The following is a 19,176-nucleotide window of genomic DNA, read 5'->3' on the forward strand; positions in this document are numbered from 1 at the left end:
ATGATTACTTCAAGGATAATAAACCCCCCAAAATATATTAGCTTTTCACTTTGAAAGTCTAGACTCAAAATACGCAGCCATATAGATAATACCTGCATTTTATTTTAATGTGGATAATCAGATTTTGCAAGATGTCACATTTGGGGCAACATATTATATACTGTATAAGATGTACTCCTAGAATAACATGTCATAATATGGATAACCTTACTGTCAATGATACTCACTGTGGGGCCTAATGATAGGTACAAAAAAAAAAGTTACAGTGAGATATGCAAATATATTTGACTTAATTGAAAGCAGCATCAAAAAGAAAAGTCTTGATTTCAAGTGGTGAGATTTGCAGAAGACCTGCAGGTTTCTGGCAGTTTGTTCCAGATATTTGGAGCATAATAACTGAATGCTGCTTCTCCATGTTCAGTTCTGACTCTGGTGACAGAAAGTAGACCCGTCGTAGAAGACCTGAGAGTTCTGGGTGGTTCATAATGTAGCAGGAGATCAGAAATGTATTTTGGCCCTAAACCATTCAGTGATTTATAATTCAGCAGTAGTATTTTATACTAATATTTACTTAGAAAATAATACAGGACTCTCCTTTAAAGGGTCACCCACATGCTGGTACTTTTACTGTGTATTGTTACCAGTGTGCTGACTTTACTTTTGTCAAATCCAATGCTCTATACAGCCCTCATGTGGAGGTTTTGTAGAAGTGCAATGTCTCAAATAACTATGTTGGCTTTTGGTGGCTCTACAGCAACACAATCCCTTTTTATATCATTAATTAAAAAAAAGCTAGTTCGATTCCATTATGCGTTCTTCTACAGCCAATACTTTTTTTTAACTTGATTAACTTTTTGATTGCAGGACAAAGTATTCCTACACTCTGGTATTTCTACTTTTACATAATGATATGAGTACTATTTCCAGTCTTGCTTGGGGCGTTGTCGCCATCTGCTGAATAGGAAAGTGATGGCTTTTATACATTGAAAATAGTGTAAGTAGTTCCTACGAGGCCACCGTAGGAATGTGCGAAATGTAAACAGGAAGTCCAAATTCGTAGCTCAAACTGTTTCATTTAATACGTTTTTCACTAAGGAACCACTCAAATCAAATGCTTGTCTGAAAATAAGCTGCATTCTGTTTTAACGCCAGCATTTCTGAACCAAATTATTCTAATTCTTTGTATTGTATTGTTTTAACCCATTAGCTTGATACATTGGGGGTAATTAAAAAAAACATATTTTTATACTTTGTTTCCCTTAGTTTCACACTGTAGAGCGTACTTTTAATTACCTTAAAACAAATAAAAATACATTAATTAATGTCATATATTTGATTTAACCCTTCTCATATTATTTTTTGTAGTAAGTTCAAAGATAGGGCTTATTTTACATTACTGTATATTATAAAAATGCTTGCCATGTAGGCTGTGTTTACTGGAGATGGAAATGCTTTAGTTAGTGTTGTAGCTGAGATTCTTCCCGTTCCAATGATGTATGGGATGTATTGATTTGATACAAGTAAGTCAGTGTTTCATGTCATGGTCCGGACCCACCGGTGGGCCCATCAAGTTCAGCATTCACTGTGATGAATATAAAATAAGACACTGATACTGTTTTCTTCAATGAAGATTTATTGAAAGAGAAATATACCATAACAGAACGTGTGTGTGTGTGTGTGTGTGTGTGTGTGTGTGTGTGTGTGTGTGTGTGTGTGTGTGTGTGTGTGTGTGTGTGTGTGTGTGTGTGTGTGTGTGTGTGTGTGTGTGTGTGTGTGTGTGTGTGTGTGTGTGTGTGTGTGTGTGTGTGTGTGTGTGTGTGGAGATGTTTTCCATCTGCAGGATGAACATAATACACTCAAACCCATTCATTTTCTATGGCTGTCAATTCTGACCGAAAACATCATGGGTGTTTCACTGTTGAATAAATCACTCAAAATGCAATGCAAGTGGTGACCATCAAGTGTATACGTTCAGAGGCCTAGTGTGGAGGATAACATAAGGTATTGAGGTAAACACAGTATTTATGATTAAAACAAAAGTCATTCGGCCACTTTTGACCCGAAACGCAAGAGAAGGGTTAAATGCTTAAATGTAACCTTCTATGGTTTTTGGTGCGCCGCGCATGCGCACACTCTAACAAGCCCTCCTTAGCATTATCATTAACTCCCAAAAGAAGGTCTTCACTGATTTAAAAAAAAGTTACAAAACGCTTGTTTGCTCTCAGCGTAACTAGAAAATCTGCATAAACGTGTGTTGGAAATAAAGGTGTCACATTCTTCTGCAAAGGAGAAAAGGGTAAACAATGTACCACAAGAGTTTATGCTGTTTGTAATGTAGGCTATACACAGGTTGTAATTTGTTTGGGTAGGCTAGGATTTTGTTACAGGCCTTGAACTGCAGCCTCATTTGGAGGAAACAAACGAATGATGTACAGTATGCATGGTGTTTGGTTAGAAAGTCAATTTGATGCAGAACTGTAACTTACTGTCGGTTTTAAAATGCAGTCAGTGAGTTATGGAGCTTGGGCCTGCCCTACTTTGTTCTTTCATTAGTTTTTCATGGACTTTCCTAAACATTTTGGGAAAATATGTATATTATTGTTTCCTGACAGTGTGGTTTACCTGAAATAGCCTTCTAATGGTCATAGTGTTGTGGCACTGCCTACATGGTGGTAAACAATCCCCCTTTTTATCATTCATGTTTGCTCAGAAAGGCACAGGTGTTGCCCATGATGTTAACAATGTCTTTGTAAGAAATGCCATTCATAAAACTGTATCACTGAGAAAGCATGCACCACATCAGGATCCTGGAATGTAAGCAGCTAAATCCAGCTTTCATGAACTGAACCGTTTCCACCCTGGCTTTTTTACTTTGGCCTTTTAATCTTTCCTCTGTAAAATATGCCTGGTTTGTGAAATGTGATGTCCTTGGTGTGGAACTATAGTGGCCAGGGCACAACGTGATATTGTCTTGCGTTTTATGTTGACGTTTTTTTCAACCTTCTGCCTGTCATTTGTTATAATACAGCATAATTTACATCTGGACAAAATAGGACTCTTCACTGCATTCCCTCCTGTGGACACTTCCATGCTTCTGCTACCTTGTGAGGGTTTCTACAGATATGTAAGTCAAACAAATATCATAAGGATTGTGTATTGATAGCCTTTAAAGCGGTCTTGACATATTCCTATAAAAAAGATAACTTCTTTAACTACAGTAACTACTACTGTACCCACCCTGAGGTCTGTAATGGTCTGAACTTTGTTTGAACACAACACCACAGCTAACACTTCATGCCAGTGTGTAACAACTTAAAGGGAAACTTCCCCAAACATAGTGTCATTTATCTCTTTGGATTGACTTGTTGTGAGTTGGGGAGTGTCAGCGATCATGCCTTTTTAAAAATGTCTGTCATGTCTCGAAAATATTGGAAATAAATGGCACTCGGATTGTTGCGCCAAAAAAAACATTTGGAACAACAACAACATTTAAATAACAAAAATCTAAATACTACAGCACAAATATGTCAGTAGAGTAAATGTACTGTCCAGTAAGTAAGTAAAGCACAGGTGTAACTAAAAAGATTAACAATGGCTCCATTCATGTTCCTGGTAAATGGTGATTTGAGCCAGCATGCCCTGAAACTGAAGCAGAATCATGGATTCACCTGTGCCTTTCATACTGGGACATCAACATGTCTTCATGCTGAGATTGTTGGCTAATTGATTCCTCACTATCATAGCTATACTAAAAGTGTTCGTACAAAGCAATGTGGCTTTTTATTTGTCTGTCTCAGTCCAGATGAACTGTGCTGTAAGCAGGTTATTGACAGCTTCAGTCAATAGTGTGTCCTAAGCATCCCATTTATCTGTATGCTCTTTTAATTGCCGTACAACCGGGAACTTGACAAAGATTCTACTGTCTCTTCTTACTGGAAACAGAGATAAATAAACCGCATCGACTGTCCCATTGATTACCCGTCACTATATCTGTTTAACTGGACGGGGATTAGTCTGTTTCTTTAGAGTTGTGTGTGTGTGTGTGTGTGTGTGTGTGTGTGTGTGTGTGTGTGTGTGTGTGTGTGTGTGTGTGTGTGTGTGTGTGTGTGTGTGTGTGTGTGTGTGTGTATGTGGCCTAGCATTACTATAGTTGTGGGGACCTAAATCTGTTTACACAGTCACGTGTGGGGACTCGCCTCCCTTATGGGGACAAATTGGAGGTCCCCATGAGGGGAATCATTAATTTTAGGGTGACGACTTGGTTAGGGTTAGGGTTAGGGTAAGGGTTAGGCATGTGTTGGTTATGGTTAAGGTTAGGATAAGTCTCCAGGAAATGCATGTAAGTCAATGTAATGTCCCCTGAAGTGATGTGGACATGGTATATGTGTGTGTGTGTGTGTGTGTGTGTGTGTGTGTGTGTGTGTGTGTGTGTGTGTGTGTGTGTGTGTGTGTGTGTGTGTGTGTGTGTGTGTGTGTGTGTGTGTGTGTGTGTGTGTGTGTGTGTGTGTTACCCTCTCATCACGCAGTGCTCAGAGATAAATATGTTTGTGGTCAACACCAGCCCCATCAATACTACTCCCACAAATTGTCTGAGGAGAGCATCGTAATCTGTCTCCAGCTGCAGACGGAGTTCAGGAGCGGTTGTTAAAATGCACTTTACTTCAGCACAAGCCTCATAAATCCATCTCATGTTTCCTTCTGCTTCTCACTTTTAGTCATTTGAACAATACTACACCTGAACGATTTGAGAAAAAAAAGAATTAGAGCATTTTGCATTTCTATTCTGTATTTTTTTTTTAAGATATGTTTTGGGACAATGCAGATGAGAGGCAAACATACAAAGAACATATTAGAGAAAGAGGCAAGGACACAAGAGAATAAAATCAAATAAGTACACATCCATGGTAATAAATAAGTAGCAGCATTAAATGTAAGTGAACAAATAAAAGTATTGAAGTAACAGCGAGAAATAACAAAAAAGGGTCAGTTGTTGCACAGGAGTTTTTATAACAAGGGGGCTCCACAATATTTTGTCTTAAACAAATGTACTTCCTGCGATTTGAATAATGCACTTTAAATACGATAATATGTATCTGAATTGTGCAGTCCCAATCCAAGTCCACACAAAATGAAACTCACACACTTCATAGATGTAATTAGATTTAAATGCAGTGAGTTAGTGTGAGTACAGCCTGTGTGAATTGTTAAAGGTGAGAGTACAGCAAATATATTGGGATATTTACATTGTGGTCTATTTGATACATTTGTAAATGTTTGGTAGGACTCTCTTGCAGTATGACTGTGTAGATGCATCAGTAACTCAACTGTATGTGTCGTGCACTACAGCGTAAAGTCCACTAGGGGGCGGCAGAGTATAATGAATGTCATACAAGAAGCTTTTTCCACCTCGACTCAGCTTCATGCAATATACAGAACATACCGCACTTTGTGGTCATGCTACTTCATGTATGGCGATCTTTATGATTTGTTGTAAATTATTTTTAAGGTGCAAATGAAATTCGTTTAAATGGTTTCCTGAGTTTATTTTAGTGGTGAATGTGTGCCATCTTATTCCATCACTCATGAAACAATATAACATACGCATTACCAGCCTTTTTTTTTTTACATTCGATTACCTTTGTTCATCTTGATACACAAGATATTTCTGCTAAACAAATAGTTTAAGATAAAACGAACATATTTTGAATATTACAAGATTGTATAAGGAAAATAGGCCAAATGGTTTTATTTGGATCGTCCTCTGCTATGAATAAGTCATATTATAGGATATTAAATTACAAGGGTCAATCAATCAGTTGTATTTGTCACGTTTCAATTGCAGTACAAGTTGATGTTGGCATTAAAAAGGGGTTGAAGTAAATACTATAAATGTATGACTGGGTTTAACTTCGAAACTGCAGGCGTTTCCATTTTGATCTACTGTTAAAATACAACACACAAATCTAATTAAACATTAAGTGAATATGTATGAATTATTATGCATGTTGAACCACATCGCTTGTATGAAAACATATTCTTCTTTAAAAGGCATTTTTTTAATTTTAAAAGGGGATAATAGCCTATACACTCTTCACCCAGTGAGGAGGGATTATTTCCTCTTGTATTATTGTATCGCATTAGCTGTTCATTGGGAGCTTTCACTGCGTCTGATTGGCTCTCCACACAGGGGCAGCACGCGCTGAACCGAACACATCCTGCAGGTTTTCACATTATACTGAACACTGTAACAAAAAGCAGGAGGGAGGGGAATTTATTGCAATATTAGCCTATATATTCGCCATAGATGTGTGAGAAATGGGTGAAATAAATTGCAACAAATGAACCCTGTCTGCACACTTGTTCATATTTGTCTAATATTACGTTTTAGATTATGTAAAGCAATAATGGGCCTCTGTTGTGTAATGTGGACTTTTTTAATTTGCTATTCATAATTGTACCTCCGTCTGGGGTTGCTTATGTAGACAAGCTTATATGTTTAATTTAATTTGTATTTCTCCTTCTTACAAAAATATTTTTATTTAATTCGAGGTTCAGCCTTATCAATATTCCCATTTTCCCTCTTTTCTCCAGTTTGTGCACGCTGCTTCGCTCGGACACAGCAGTGATAAATATCCCTGTTGATCACTTGATTGATTACCTTGCTCAAAGGTCACGCGGGCGCTGGTAATTTCCTCGTGCCGCAGGCTCCTTTTCACTTTTACTCCACAGACCCGAGCACAGAGCATGTTATTTTTTAACCCCTGAACAGCTGAGCACGCTATACTGTAACAGGCCTGCAGTGAAACGCACTGTGTGTCTGAATGAAGAAGTCTTTTAACAATGTTGAATTAGACTCTAGTGTGAATGTAACGCAAAGTGAGTGAGGTGAACCAATCTTTTTAGTGTATAGCCTACTCGCCACCGTGGGGGTCTCCAACTCAATTAATGTGTTAATAATTACAGTGCACGGGGCTGCGGGGATCATAATAAAATATGTATTGAGGAGGCAGAGGAGACGAGGGGAAGAGAGGGTGAGTTATTGCGGTGAGTCAAAACTGTTTCCATTTAGGCTAATTCCTCCCTCTCGCGCCACACTCTCGCGCACGGTGTTCAGACCTGCCCACTTAATGGCATCATTTATGTCATTACAGCAGAGGTAGAGGTAGCCTACAGTAAAGCCTCCCCTTTAATGAGATTCAGAGATGTCCCACTTTGGTTTGAGTCGTTGTGGACATTAAAATAGGCCTAGATCTGTAAAAGAAAACGATTTGATAAGAACGTTGCGTAACTTACGTGCCGTGGTGTGTGTGTGCCTCTCCCTTTGGCATGTGGTGTAAAGTAACTAAGTACATTTACTCAAGCTACTGTATAAGAACAATGTTGAGGAACTTGTACTTTACTTTAGTATTTCAATTGTTGCTACTTTCTACTTTCTACTCTAGAACAATTCAGATATTGTACCTTTACTCCACTTCATTTATTAATTGGGTTGCAGATATATATTAATGGTAAATAATATGGATCAACACTTAAATCAGACTTTAGTTAGACCTGGAGTAAATTCACAAGCTACCCTGCAGTATACAAAGTCATTAAAACTATAGCTGCACCTTTACCAGCTTTGATAACACATCAATAATGATAATCAAAACATATCATAGCCTATATCTTATTCTGAAATTGACCAATCTGCAGAATGACTACTTTTACTTGTGTACTTTAAGTATATTTAGATGCTAATACTTTTGTACTTACTTGTAACAGAGTATTCATACACTCTGGTACTTCTACTTTTATTACAAGATCTGAGTACTTCTTCAACTTCTGCGTTCGGTTGATGATAACTTTTTTTCTGGCTTATTTCATATTTGTGTTACTTCCCTTATCCCTTTGAGTATGTCAGGAACAGAACACAGGTGTGTTTGCCCAACTGCGCATAGATCATATCTGTGTGTGTATCTGTGTTTCCTAAATGATGGCTTGGCCCCTATATGATTTTTTTTCCACATGACATGGCATGATGTCAGGACTTTAATCAGTTTCAACACAGTTTAGAATCGATAGCTCGAGTTCACGACCCATTAAAGAGTTCACCTGCAAGGTCAGCAATGATCTCATGCGGATCTAATTAATTGCCAATTACGTTAGTAATACGCTGTCTCTATTTGGGGACAAAGCACCTCGAAGATATCAAAGCGCGTGCACAAACTCACTGTACTTTTTCATAGTTTTCAGCAATCCAATCCAAGAAGAATGGTAACAAATCACACGTTTTTGTTTCTGGAACTTCTTGATATGACTCAGTATCTAAATATGCTTCTATAAAATGTTTATGAGATCACAGCAGACATGCAGTGGTTTTATTGACTTTTAGTGCCATGCATTTATTTTTCTTTAAATGCAGAGCAAAAAGAAGTAGATCCAAATATCAAATCCACCCACTGAGATGAAGGTTTTCTTTCTAGATAAAGCCGTTTTCCTACCAAGTTAAACCAAGTGCCTCCAGTATAATTACCCAGTGATGAAATGAACGCAGTGCAACAGAAACGTCTCAAGCAGGCATTAATACTGAGCACTTAACATATTAATAATTGTCAGCACAAAGAGAGAGGGAGAGGGAAACCTGGGCACTCTCATATTAGAGCTGTCATCCGCGTGCCCAAGCGGAGAGGAAAGGGGGGGTGGGCTAGTTATACATTAATATCATTCCGTATAATAGTCAAAACACAATTAAAATATATAAAATCTTTAATGACCTAAACCAGTATTGGTAATGTAAGTGAACGTTGATTAATGTGGGGTCATTTTAGGGGAAAAGGTGCGCAGTTAATATGTTATGTTAATATGAATGTCCTTTCTGCAGCACTGCAAAAAATCTCCATCCTGAATCATTTCATTTAAAGCTCTTTGTGAAACTTTTCCTCCTTTCTTGGATTCACATATTTGTATTGCATTGCGTTCAGTTGTAGCTTTGACTTTTTGGAGGAGTTTTGTCCAATTTGGCAATTTTTTCTGCCGTATTTTAGAAAAAATGGCTCCTCTTTCGAGATACGTCCCGAAGTCAAAGCTGCATCTGGACGCATCTCAATGACAAACTTTCCTCACGTGTTAGATAAACAGAGCGACTTGGAAACCAGAGGCTTCACCATCACTGGACATTTCTTGCAGTGTGCCCTCTGCTTTCTCGCTCACTGATCGGTGAGAAACTCCGAGGAGATGTCCCGCACATCTTGACCGGATCAGGTTAATATCAAAGTGATAAATCGTCCCAAACTTTTTTTTGGCACTTGCTACCGGCAGATCTGTGGCAGTCTGTGCGCATGTGCGAAGGTGTCCCAGACTGACAATGCTGGAGAGATAGCGCGTTTTGGATTGAGAAACCCAGAGAAAAAGGACAGAGAAAAAACAAAAAGGAGGAAAAAAGATCCAAGAAAAAATCCAAACAAACCCACGCCGAGAGACTGGCACCATGAGGTCCAAAGGCAGGGCACGGAAACTGGCCACGAGTAGGTGCAACATCCCTTTCTTTTTCCTTTTCAAACATCTTATACCTACAGACTGTCGCGTTTATCAATACTTTCTGTTACGCTTTCCTTTACACCCTCACTTTTGCCGGTTAAAAGTTTCAAAACGATGATATTGTCGCGACAAGAAGATGTAAAAGCTGTTAAAAAATAAGTTTAAAGTGTACGCAGCGATGGAGGAACTTTCTGCAGGGCGTCCGCTCCTGTATTGGAATTGCTGGTTGCATGTAGTGGGCGCTGTAGTGTAATATCGTAGCTTAAAATGTCCCGTGCATCGGCTGCTGTGTTGCAATCTGCTGCACATTGCTGCTGCGACTGCACGGGGATCAGCTTCACGGGGAGCAACTTTGGGGGGAAAGGCAGTTTGACGGAGAGAAATAAGGAGAAAACCAGGATTTAGACAGGCATGGTAAATGTGGGGCATCGTGTTTGTAACTCTTGTTGTGTTTGTGAGTCTTGCAGTTCTTTCTTATGAGTGTTACATCATATGGCACACTTTGTTGTTTTAATCTTTGTGTTTATAGTTTACAGACGTTCTGATTATTGCTTGAGGCAGGCGTCTTACTGTGTTAATTTAGGATAAAATTAGTTTGATTAAATTAAGCGTAATATGGAAACACTCTTGTCATTAAATCGATTTAATTACTCGGACCTAATCAACTATACGAATGTATGCAACGAGATGATTGATATGGCTATTCATGCATTGATCTGCTGCAATAAATTATCTAGAATCATATTATTTTTTTCAAAAGCTATGTCAATCAAACCCTAGTATGTTAGTAAAATATTAAAATGATTTTTGACATTATTCCCATAAAACGCTCTGTATTAATATAGAAGTTTATTGCAGATATTTGTTGGAAGAAGTTAGACTGAGGTCAAAACCAGAAGGCAACAATGTACAGGCCTGCATTATTGTGCTGTTTTAATACGAGTTACAATTTTTATGAAATTCCGTTCAGTTTAGCAAATAGACTATCTGTGTTTTGCATAAATGCGAATTAGAAAAACTACACGAAATGTTACAATATGCGTTAGCAGCTGCATATGTCTAAAACAGTGTGGTCAGTTTACGCGAATACGCATCATGTTATGGAGTTCCTGCCTGTGGTCAGTTGAGCAAGGCTCTCTTTAATTGTCTAAGTGGAACAATAGAGGCTAATGCAGACATCCTCATGTAGTTAAATAAACACAGTAACTATATGCCTGTGATTCTATTGAATGTTTAGGACATATTGTGACATGGATAAGGAAATAGATGCACACACAACATAATCATCAGAAAGAAAACACTTTTCTTCGCGGCCCTCCAGGACTCTCGTGCAACACAAAACTTGTTTATTACAAACGCACACATAGGGGATACACTTTTCCACTAAATTGCAAACCATTAAACCCATTCTCTCTTATAAGGTATAATTTAAAGTGTATTTAACGATTATTATTCTCGAGATGGAGGATTTCTCTCTTCGGTCAGAATGGGTGGGGGGGTTTATGTTCTGGACCCCAGCCAGGTCTGCGCAGTGTCAACAGTGAATATTTAAATTCCCAGACCCCTCATAAGAGCTGTGCTGCTAAATGCGTTCAGTGTGTCCGGAGCAGTCGTGTTAAAACGGCCATGGCCTCCTCTCAGAACGGCGGAGTGATTACAAAAAAAGAAAGGGGGGGTGGATGTAATAGAGGAGGTGATGGAGAGGTGGTAAGAGTGATGGATGGAGGTTGACTGATTAGTCCGCACGTCCAGATGTAATGCCGTGCGCCACAAAAACTCGCTTCCCAACTAAGTATAGCCAAGGCCGCACCCCGCGGTGAATTGTGGGCCATACGGAAAGATGGAGAAGGAAAAAAATGGGGGGGGGGGGGGGGCTTTGATGATCCAAACTAGGCCTAATTAAAGGTCCACTTAGCATATGTGTGTCCCAATAAAAAACCTTTTATTATAACGTGTTTAGAGGGCTTTGAATTTGTTAGAAATAATTACAATGACGATTAATCTCATAGACCTGTAGTGTTTAATTCATTGTTTTAGGTAGGCTATTGTTAAAATAAATCGAAGTAAAGGAAATATTTGGGAATTTAATAAGTGGCAATTCAACCCCATTTTGTATTCATAGTAGGCTAGTTATATTTTCAGATGTACCACAATATGTTGGCACGTTCGACCCCCATCTCGGGCAGCCCATGTTTCCAAACCCTAAATCGCTCCTCCATGCACGTCACTCCGGATTAAATCGTCAAATAACCTGTAATGTGATTTAGTCAGTCATCACTCATTGATTCGCATGTCCAGCAATGTGGCTCATATCTATTGGCACCCCTGATTGGCACGCGGGAAGATGTGCGTGCAGAGCGAGGCCTTTCCTCTCCGGCGCGCGGGGAAGTGCGCGGTTCCTCCTCACATTGTGCAATGGGCCATGCATCTCGCGTTTGTCTGGCGGAGCTCATTAAAACGCTTAATAGATCGGCCCATTTAACGGTGAGAGGGAGCGGGCCAGCGCGAGGAAAGTGAAATAGAGAGCCCATTAAACAGCCCTTGTTGTCCCGGAGCGGTGCTCTTTGCCTGCGCTCCGCTTGGTGTCAGAGCTCCGTATACAAATGCCCCATATCTCTGCAGTAATGGCCCGGGTCAGGAATCACTGCGCAGAGGTTAGGCATACTCCAAGCTTTTGTTAATCGATGCTTTGAACTCGTTTCCCCATGCAAATAAATGACAATAGAGCCGATTTCTCCTGATAATGGTTTGATTTTTTTGATAAAGTTTCATTTTGTGAATCATGAATTCATTGCATATCACTCAGTAAATAATGCTTAAACAACAACAGGGAAGATAACTCAAGTAGTGGGATGCATGTTTGGGAAAATATAACTCATTGCCATTTTCACATTATTCAATTAGAGGGAATGAAACATAATTCACATGATCATAAACACATACAAAAATGATTATAGTGTTTTTTGTTTTTCAAGAGAATCAATATCCAAAAATGATTTATTTTTATTAACTTGTGACTTTTCTGCACCACCATAAGCAGATAATTTCATATATTTTGCCTACCAAATATTGAAGACACATTTTTGATTAGTCGTGAAGCCATCAAGTAACAATTAAGGACAAATCCATGAATTAGTTGACTTGTTATAAGGGAGAGAAATACATTACTTTACCATATCAGTTTACTTGAACAAATATTTAATCCACTTAATTTATGGTTTGAATGTAAGATTAAAGCATTTGCTGCTGAGTTAATGTGTTTGCTTTGGATGAAAGTTTGGCCCACAAGTTGAAGTCACATGAAATTATTGTGTGAATAGGTGAACACACTTCCTGTCATTTACTCTACAAAGGCAACAGTGTTTTACTTTAGTCAAGGATTTATAGCAAGTATGTGATCAGTGTACAAAGCTGCAAAGCACTGAGTGAACAAGCAGCCGCAGCATTTCTCAGGAACTCTGCTGAATGCTTGTCAAGCCAGGTGTAAAGCATATTGTATCTGTTTAGGTACGTGTGTGTGAGTCTGGGGTAAGGGGGGGAGGTTGATATGACCCTCTCATCTATCAACGCCCTCCATCTGTCTGACATGTTGTCCACTTTCCTTGTCTCTTACAATGGGAGAAGCTTCTCCCCCCTTGTTTTAAAAAAAAAAAATGGCTCTTTTGGAGGGTCTCTGATGTTAATGAGTCATCCAGGTCCCGCTCTCAGGGCTGTAAACACAGAGCTGATGAGGTTAGTGGTTTGTTTATGCACTGTTGTCACCCGCTTGAAGGATGGCCCCTGTCCCGAGCAAAAGGGAGCTTCATGGGTCCCTCGAAGGCCCGGCCCCAAGGGTCTTCTCTCCCTCTCCCTCTTTTCCAGCTTCTCCCCTGCATCTCAGTCCTTAAAGAGAAATTGATAAAGCTTTAAAGCACTCGTTGTAGTGATCGTGCACAGACACAATACAGAAGATTCCAGTTGTTATAGTTTACTTTGAGGTTTATTGAAGTTGTACAATACCAGTTTACTTATGTCACTAGTGAGAGGTGTGTGCCCTCCCTCTTCTGTCACCACCAAGTGTCCAAAATAATACTGCAAGAGTCATTTAAACCAAATAATATGATATGCCAACGAGAAAACATGAATTTTCTTCTACAAATGGCTGCATGATTTGGTAAATAATTGAGATTATTTTGACTGATATTGCAAGTATATAGTTCAGATTCATGGTCATCATCAAAATATATGAAAATCATCATGATTCATATTTAGTAAGGGCGTCTGTGTCAATACATTTTTTTTATTAAGTCTGTAAAATATAATGTTATGCCAAGATATTTCTATCATAAAACAATACTTCCTCATATTTTATTTTTGCACTATTCCATGATGCGATTTAGATAATGGTGCAGCTGTACTCCAAGCATTAGTTCTTGACTGCTTGCCCTGGTGGCAGGTCAAAGAGTGTGTAGTTGCACTTATGGGTGATATGTTTGTATGTTGATGGTGTATGTGTGTGTGTGTGTGTGTGTGTGTGTGTGTGTGTGTGTGTGTGTGTGTGTGTGTGTGTGTGTGTGTGTGTGTGTGTGTGTGAGAGAGAGTGTGTGTGTGTGTGTGTATGTGTGGTCTAGCATTACTATACTTGTGGGGACCTAAATCTGTTTACACAGTCACGTGTGGGGACTCGCCTCCCTTATGGGGACAAAATGGAGGTCCCCATGAGGGGAATCATTAATTTTAGGGTGAAGACTTGGTTAGGTTTAGGATTAGGGTTAGGGTAAGGTTTAGGGTTAGGGTTAGGCATGTGTTGGTTATGGTTAAGGTTAGGATAAGTCTCCAGGAAATGCATGTAAGTCAATGTAATGTCCCCTGAAGTGATGTATACATGGTATGTGTGTATGTGTGTGTGAGAGTGTATGTGTGTGTTGTTGGGGGGTGGTATAGTGCAACGACCCAGACAGGGCAGTGTGGGAACACCAGGGGATGGAGGCCAGGAGTGAGGGAGGGATGGAGGGAGGGGAGGAGGAGGGGAGTGCAGCAACATGTCAAGCCTGGGAACCGCTGTGTGTTTACCACAGGGAAACCGTACCAACACAGAACAATGAGCAAGCCGTAGCCCTCCTAAATAAAAAAAAAAAAGGCATTTCTGCTTTCTTCTCCTCCCCTAAAGGTCATGCAGTCAGAGATAGGGAGTCCACACAAAAGCCTCCAGTCTGTCGGCAGTCTGGTCTGGCCGAGTGCAGTGCCAAGGCTGAGGTCATTATCAACAGAGCGGTCCCAAGCTAAGCATATTTTTATAGATTGTGCTTGTGTGTGTTTGGAGGAGGAGGCGAGCATGTGTGGACGAACCAAGTTCTAGTGCACGAAACAAAAGGAGTGTGCGGAGTGTACGCAGGCGTCAAATGTGTGACAGGCTGCCATTTTCTCATCACAAATTGCTCTGAGATAAATGGCATTTTGCTGAATGGAAAAGTTTACCCGCGGACATCAAACTGATTTGTGTCGCTATATGATGTCTGAGGAGTTATAATGTCCACAGATTGCTGATGGTGCGCTTCGCCCGGGCTATTAATGAGGCAGTGTTGAAGTTAGCACTCCTCGGCGCGCTCGGAGAAAAAGATGTCTGTTAGCTAATTAAAGAAAGTCAATCATTTTATACTCCAATCAATTACCTGAAGCAGGTGGTAGAAACAGGGCCCGACACTCTGGCCCCATGTCTCACATCAGCTAACTACCCCGAGTCACTTTACTACATTGTTGAGTGCTTTTACGAGCAGAAAGGCTAAACAACAGGCTTCATATGTCTTTATTCTGGCTGCCAATCTGTGTGTGCTGCACTTTACTTCTGACTGCAGACATGATGTTATGTTTGCGTCATTGTACGGCTGCAGCTTGATCATGTAGCTTTTTTTAAATAGAAAATCTCAATTAAAAAACGTTTTATTTGACTTTTTTTAAATTGTATTTGTTATCATATATGTATTTGTTTATATGATTAATATTTATTATTATATACATATTTTAATATTTATACTAATAATAAAACATTTAATTTGTATAGCGTTTTTCCTCATGCTCAAAGACGCTTTTGTGTAAATACTGTATATTTATCTTACGTAGAAAAACACAACAGCATTGCTTAGATTAGGCAAGTATCCTTGTCTTATTTGGTTTATAAAGTATGTGAAAAAAATGAGGTTAGATTCTGAACAAAGTACATAAGCAAAAAGATTAAAAAAAAAGAGGAACAAATTGTCATCCAATGTGCATATTTGAAAACCCCTTAATTTCATATATCATCAATATACCTTTGAATGAATTGCAAATATTTATGGCAAATGCTAAAGCACTCGTGGACATTTTAATCTTTTGAGTCACTCTCATTTCGGGTTGACAGAAAGAAAGAGTGCTTTGTTTTGTTGCTCTTACACACTTGAGAGAGAACATACTCATAAACAGGAATTACCCAACAATCGCTTTGTGAGCGTGGTGATAACAGTGTGTTCCAGCTCCGCTCAGGGATCTCCCTGGGTGGAGCAGGCTGGCCCGAGGGGTGGTAGGAGTGAGCAGGGGGGGGGGGGAGGAAAGTCACTTCTGATTAAGAGAGGCGAAACAGGGCATCGGGTCATGCCCATCTGCAGCTGAGAAGGGAGGACAGTTCAGAGAGGTTTGTGTGATTCCTGTACACCTTTCATCTCTGCCACAACAACCCCTCTCCGCCCTGAGGCTCATTAAGCAGCGACCTCTCACCCCGCAGGACGGGAGAGATGAGGGCAGGCGATGTGATCAAAGCTGCGGCCCTTCCTGATGAAGTTTGCGCCGCAGCACGGTCACCTGATTGGACCCGATAGCTGCTGTCTCTCCTGCGTCTCAGTGCTGAAACACTGATGCTTACATTGAGGAGAAGTCATGACAAGCTGTGAAGGAATTATTAAAGGAGAGATGGTCAGGGACAGGAAGGTCAATCCTCGTAAAACATGTATTGCATTCTTTTCTGATGGTAGTTATCAAAACACTTATATCTTTGAACCATTTTCACACAGAGTAAAATTGTAACTCGGTTTGAGAAAATAATTACCTTTATTTATTCCGAGGGGAAATTAGGTTGTTCACTCAGTTGGTTCACACAGTACAATACACACACATTAGGTCTTTCTATTTATATCTGACAGGGAGCAGTTTGGTGCCTTGCCCATGGGCTCTGTATTTATTTTGGTCCGATCGGGACTTGAACCGGAGACCCTTCAGTACTCAAGCCAAGGCGCTACAGACTGAGCTACTGCGCCCTTAAATTGCCACCCTACAATCGTAATGCCTCTCACGTTCTTAAGTATCTTGCTGCATTAAGAAAGACTAGTGCTGCTAATCATGATTCATCCCAAAGTTTAAGTTTTACAATTCTAGTATGTACTTGGGGGGGTAGCTAAAACAAATGCCCGTGTGGTGTTGTAATAAAGAAATGCACGAGAAACTGGTCAGAGAAATGAGAGGGTATTTTACTTAATTATATACATTTTGAATGATTGGCATGAAGTCAGACAATCGACACTTAGCTAAAGCATGGACTAAGCATACTGCAGCTCTATCTGTTCCTACAGTGGTGACCCTATCACTATCTCACACTCAAACAAACGAGCATGCTTCAGCTAAATGCCTTTCCTCCGTCTTCACCACAGGTAGTGATGGTTCTCACTGATGTTTCCAGTCAGTGCGGTTCATGTCTCTTGTGCTGATTCCTCCGCTTTCTTTGCCTTTTCACTGGAATTACGGAAGCAACTTCGGGTCAAATTTGGTGATTAATTTGTGTTGACGTTTCAAGGTTTCCAGAAAAATTGCAAGTTTGAGCGTGTTACTGTTAAAATCCCTAATTAAGACCTGTCTCTGATACAAAAGCTCTGTTGTTGGGATCATCGTTCCACTGCATGCTTCATCGATGTTAACCTCACAGTTCCACTTCCAATCACTCGCCTGAGAAAAAAGGAAACGCCACGTCCCTGTCCTCAGAGATTCTGTCTTGATGACTTCCCCTCTCCGTGCATGTGTGTGTCTGTGCACCTTGCGTGTGTGCACAAGTGTTGTTGGTCAGCCGGGGTCGCAGCAGAGGAAAGAATGCGGCCGTGGAAAGGAATGCAGGGCTGATTAGCGCTTCTTACCTGTAAGTGAACTGGACGTGCCGGCGTGTGATGAGCCCGAGGAAACAAGGGAACAATAGGACAGTAGAGATTCCTTTCCACGCCGCATTCCAGCGATGCTGCAGCCGGGGCCCCCCGCTCCGAGCTTTGATGAACCCTCCTCGCAGCTTCCTGGGATTGTCGCTCCTCCACAAACACAAAAACATAAAGCGGTCGGTGAGCGAGGCCCGGGGAAGAGAGAGCACGGCCCTCCTCAGGATGTCCTGTTTTGATTAGCGTTAGCATCCTAAATTTACCATAGAAATATTATTCTAACACGGAGAAGAGCTTAGCTGTGACACATCCACTTCTTTCCACTCTGCGACCTGTGGGGTCAGATACACTACAATGAGCCAGGAATCAAAGGGGTGCTCCTCACCCAGTGATCCGACAGAGGAAATCATGAGAGGAAAACAAGGCGATAAAACGATAGGGAGAGTCAACAGGTGGAGGGTAATCAGGCCAGTGCTTTCAGAGTTTTCTAAGAACTACCTGACCAATTCTGGAATTACTGTTATCAACTTGATAATATATTGGTAGCATCTCTTAAAGGTGGGGTAGGTAAGTTTGGAGAAACCAGCACGAGTGCGCTAGAATTTGAAAATACACCGCCGGAAAATATCTGCCACTTCCTCACAGAGCCCCTCCTCCAACACACACGAAGGCGCACATGACCAATGAGGGCACGAGATAAGTTTGTGCACAGATGGAAGGCTGACAGGCAGGTAGGCCATCCAGTTACTTTAGCCGGGCCGGCTCAGATGATTGGTCGTGCTTTTTACAGTACTACGGCTTCCATAGATGACATTTACTTAAGGATTTTTTGTCAAAGCACTTCAGATATTCATTGCTATCGGGATGTTAAGAGCATTCCATGGAATATAACAACAAGTGTATCTCGAGCTGGTTTCTCAAACTTACCTACCCCACCTTTAAATGTGTAGCTGTTGTTTCTTTAGTTAGAGGACAGGACGTGGCAAGAGTTGAAGATGTTTTGAGATCAGAATTCTTTCACACACAGTGACGTCACGAGCTACCCACAATGCAACGCGCGCCATATATATATATATAAATACGCCATTTTCCTGGAGGTGCTAATATCCTGGAGGTGCAAATATAAACAGCTAGCGAACGTAGCCAGGTAGAGCGCACTAGGTTTTTTTTCTGAATTAACGACCGAAGAAATCGCTGCATGTCTTCGGATTACATCTCTGGACTTGAGGGGTGTGCTCTAGGTCGTTACCAGCGTAAACTAGAGCTGTGTGGGTTGTTGGATTGCCTTTACAGACTGCCTGCAGATATATGGAAAAACAACTCTCGAAAGTGGCCTTCGGTCGATTTTGGCAGCATCTACGTCTATCTTCTTGAAACACCAGGTGAATAACCCACTTGTCACAATAATATTATCATGCCAATGCATATATGTGGTATTTTAGAGTTGACTATATTGATTAAGGCAATAGACTATGATATTCTGCTTGCACCTCGTGTGAAATGGCGGATACCG

The sequence above is a fragment of the Gymnodraco acuticeps genome, unplaced genomic scaffold (genome assembly GCF_902827175.1).
Source record: "Gymnodraco acuticeps unplaced genomic scaffold, fGymAcu1.1, whole genome shotgun sequence".
Taxonomy (NCBI): domain Eukaryota; kingdom Metazoa; phylum Chordata; class Actinopteri; order Perciformes; family Bathydraconidae; genus Gymnodraco; species Gymnodraco acuticeps.